At 36.4% G+C, this 4404-nt stretch overlaps 1 long non-coding RNA gene across 1 annotated transcript; it reads right to left on the bottom strand.

The window, feature by feature from the left end:
* Positions 1 to 37: 37 nt before the first annotated feature.
* LOC102193186 (uncharacterized) lies at positions 38 to 4071 on the bottom strand. The gene is made up of 2 exons (XR_312550.1): positions 4010 to 4071; positions 38 to 743 (listed from the first exon to the last, which is right to left on the bottom strand). It is a non-coding gene; the product is annotated as an uncharacterized LOC102193186 (long non-coding RNA).
* Positions 4072 to 4404: the final 333 nt, after the last annotated feature.

Genomic DNA, 4404 nt, shown 5'->3' with positions numbered 1-4404 from the left:
AAAATGAAGCAAAAATGAAATCTCACACGAGCATGGATATATATCAAATGATTATCTTTAATCCTTTTTCTGTATTTACATATTGCACACTGGGCTGCAGCTTTAACAATATAAATATATGGAATATTATTACTTTAATTATAAGTAATTATTATGTATGATGTCACATAAAACACATTCAGCATCCACTCAGAGGTTTAGTCCATTTTGTTTCCCCCTGCGTCTTCAAATAGAAGGTCAAACCTTGGCCCTTTGTCCAAAAAAAGTCACCAAACACTGAAGAAGACATTTTGTCCCAGGTAAGTTTTGTCTCTCAGTTCCATGTCCAAATAGCTCTGTTATAAACCAGTAGAGTGTCTGAGGTTGTCCAGTACAGCAGGAATCGACCAAAGAACAGAGTAGAGGTAAAAAAAGGCAAAAATGATTCGACGAATGCCGAGATGAGTCTACACAAAGTTGAACAAAACTCAAGGTTTTGCTCGAAAAAGTCCAAAAATCCTGTCATAGAAAATTTACACCTGTCTGTAGTGTGTATACAAGGTGAATGGTTGTTGGAGATAAACAGCTGAATCGAATAAAATAGAAAACAATCATTTTGATTTCCAATTGTGGATCAAGTCGGCTGAGCTCACTGGCTCCAGCAGATTTTCAGAGGTTTGTTTATAACTTTTCCTGCTGCTGGTCAACAGAGAGGATGAACCTTCTTGCTGCACCCTGGTATGCCAAAACTTCATGTCCAGAGCCTGTGGAAGAAAGACACGAACGAGTAGAAAAAACTTTTGCTAAGATGAATACTGAAGAAGAGGATTCAGAATAAGCACAGATAAAAGGTACTTGTGATGGCTGCATGTACAGCCACACAGTGGTAATATCCACCATGTTAGTGTAGAGGCTTATATATTGCATTCACATTTGTCTTTAAATAGGACTTAATTTACAGGACAACAAATAACTGGTTTTGGTTTAGAATTAATTCACATGTCCACATAACAGTGCATTCTATAAGAAGTGCGCACATTTTAGTTTACACTGTTATGTATGATTTAATCTTTGTTTTCTGAGTTACCGTAGTTGCAGCTGCTCCAGTCCCTTGATTGAGGACCCAAGAGGTGGAAAAGGGGTGGAGCGGGCTTTGATGCAAGACTGCAAATTAGCTCATTCCATAACTCGGGGCCATGGGGGGGAATTGGAGTTCATTATGTTAGTTCCAGTTAGGTTTTGTGTGTTTTACCCCTCTGTGTTTTTGTGGGCTGATCAGCCACTATTTAAGTTTCCCCTTTGTCTCGTTAAGTGAGGTCAGTTTGTTTGAGTTATCAGTATGGTTTGTTAACTTTGAGTTCTGTTATTTTAACCTCTTTTATGGGCCCAAGATTTTGATTCTTTTTGCATGATTTAACCAATTATGTTTTTGGATTAAATAAAAATCTTTTTTTTGGACTTTAACCTGTGCCTAAGTTTCCTTCGCTGCTCAGTCCATCACAGTACTGCAAATTGTTTTTCAGGGGCTCACGGTTGTTACATGTTCAAGTAACTGTACTATATTGACTTTATAAATTAAACAAAGGGGGAAAAAATATCCAGGCTTTTAGTTTTTAGTATGAGTCAGTTAGACAGGCTCTGTAGAACTTGTGGTTCTGTGTGGTCTATAGTACAAGTACAGGTCGTACAGGCTCCAAATAATATCTTGCTGGTTATACAGGTTCCACACGTTACAAAAGATTTTTTAATTCAAGTTTTACAGGTTCTGCTTGATTTTATTAGATGTAGATATTAAACTTAGCAGATTCTACTTATTCAAAACTATAACAATTTTTTGAAAAAAGTCTGAAAACGTCACATTTAACAGGTTCTACAGGCCCTTTCTGACACTGGGCTTTACAGGTATTATTGTAGGGTGCACCTACAGGCTTTACAGACTGGTTCTATCATAAAGGAGATCAATAAGCCAAGGGAGTCATTGACTTATTTTCTCATAGACTTCTAAACAATAATAGTTGTTTAGAAGTCCAGAGTTGCTGCCCCCTGCTGACCATCTGAAATAATGCATCCGCTACTTCCGCATTAAAACTTATCCATTAGTGAAAAATATGCCTGTCAATGAATATTTTAATTTTGTTAAGACAAATTAATATTTTATTCAAAAGGAACATTTGATTCTGAAAATTAATCAACACTACCAGTAGCTCACTTTTTCCTGAGTGGTACAAATTGTTAAGCTTTTCCATTTGTTAGAACCAACACTGTTGGTGTGTTAACAAATCACCATGAGCTATTTGGCATCAGCTGATATAAAAGTCTCACTGCCTAAGGCACTGCTGCCATTGAAAGGAAAGAGCCATAAAGATTGGGCCTAATGAAATATTTGAATAGTGTGATATTAAGTATGATTTTTTGAATGAATAACTTAATAAATTTGATTGCTCAGGTAGAGTAGAAAAGTGCTAAATGAGTACCTGTTCATTTACCTTAAGTATCAGCATTGGAGACAAATGGTTTCCGTCTGGTCCCGTCACCATAAAGCCTTGCAATGATATCTGTCTTACTTTAATGTTCTACATGTACAATCAATACAAAGATACACTGGATCTCAATACTGGTCACTAAATTCTTGTTTAGATGATTCCCTAAGGTCTTATGCCTGACTACTTACATGGTTACCATAGATGATGGTTTCAAAGGACTGCTTTAAAACGTATTATCCTTTTTGATTCTAATTGGCCTCCGTCAGTTCTAACGTTTTACATAAAAGGACATAATTAAAAAATCTAGCCCTTGCTAAGTCTTCAAATTAGCTAAATAGAACCTCACTAACTGATCGTCAGCAAGTGTAACCAGTATGCAGGTCTGTGCTATAAGTTCTACTGTCTATACAGTAATGATTTCCAACTTGTAGTCACAACGCCATTAACATGTGGTTGTTTAATTGAAATCCATTTTTAAACAACTTCTTGTCATGTTTTCCTTGATTGTCTCTGTTTTTAATACTTTACTTTACTTTTGTCTTATCCATATTTACCAGTTCTATAGCTCTCAGGGCTCTGAAATATTACCATCTGATCAAAGTTCTCTTATTTTAAGGCTTCTTAACGATTTTTTAGGTTCTCTTGATTCCTCATATTCTACAGACTTCTGCTAGTCTCAGGGTCATTTTGTGTTAAACTCTGTCTGAACTTATCTCTGTAGTTATTTGGGTGCTAGATATAAGCCTAACAATGGTCACATTGTGTTGGGGCTGTTTATGTTCTTCTTCTGTGGTCTTGTGGTCTGCACTGAAATGGATGCTCACTGGAAGCTTGCCCGGTGCTTTGCACCCTTAGTGATTTCACATAATGCTGTTAATACTGCGTTTTAGTCTGTCTTCTTGAGTGCATCAACAAACAACAAACATTTTCTCTTTCTTTAGCCTTGGGAACGATCAGCTTCCCTGGTAGGTTTCTGTCATCAGACTTTAACCTCACGGTTCATCAATAACATCTATTCATTACTGCTTCTACCAGCTTTAAACTTTGACCTGTATATATTTCCTCTAACTGCTATTTCCTGCCTTTGGGGTTCAGATCGAAATGTAAGAAAAGGAGTATTGACAATTTAAACATTTATCATGAGGCATAGCTGCAAGAAATGAACGCTTTATTTCCTGATCAAATGAGATCTGACCTTCATCTAAGTCAACTATAGATCAAAATGTCATTAATGACAATAGTCCAGTATGCAAAAAGAAAGTGAAGCCCTTTTTAATTAGAAAGTTACTTCAAGGCAGGTGTTCAAGCAAAGGAAAATAAGATTAGAAGTGGAAGGCTGATGCTTTGCCATAGCTAAAGTTATACTTTGATCATAAAAACTTAATCTTACAGAAATCACATCATGAGCACAATCGTGACAGAGGTAAAGAAAAAACCCAGAAGTAACAAATTTTCCTGTTATTTAATTGCTTTTCTGTTAGTTGATTACTGTGGTGTAGTATGAATAGCCATAAAAGTTAAAAAATCTATGCAGTTGTCGGTCTTACCATTTGTCTGTTTATCTCTCTGAACAGCGAGGGCTCTTGGCCAGTTGAATCAGGAGACGAGCACATCTTTTATAGTCTGCAGAGAAGCAAAACAACACACTGTGTTTAACTGCTGCTTGAAAAAATCAATTTACTAAATTTCCAAAACCAAACACGACCTGCAGCTGCAGTGTCACGAGATGTTTAGCCTAGCTGAGTGAGAAGACTGGTAACAAGAGGAACTGTTAGCTAGAAGCCATCCGATCTGACTAATCCTGGGGATAGCAGTAATTGATCATACATCACCAAAATGTAACTATTAATAAAGTGAAAAACTTGTTCTACTTGGACTTGTCATGAACAAAAGTGTTTAAATACTCTGTGAGAAAACTGCTCTTTTAAAAATGAATGGTTTT

Source organism: Pundamilia nyererei, unplaced genomic scaffold (assembly GCF_000239375.1).
Source record: "Pundamilia nyererei isolate P.nyererei 1_Seehausen unplaced genomic scaffold, PunNye1.0 scaffold01723, whole genome shotgun sequence".
In the NCBI taxonomy this organism is placed as follows: Eukaryota; Metazoa; Chordata; class Actinopteri; order Cichliformes; family Cichlidae; genus Pundamilia; species Pundamilia nyererei.
Note: the sequence above shows the minus strand (reverse complement) of the source record. Positions and strands in the feature narration are given on the sequence as shown.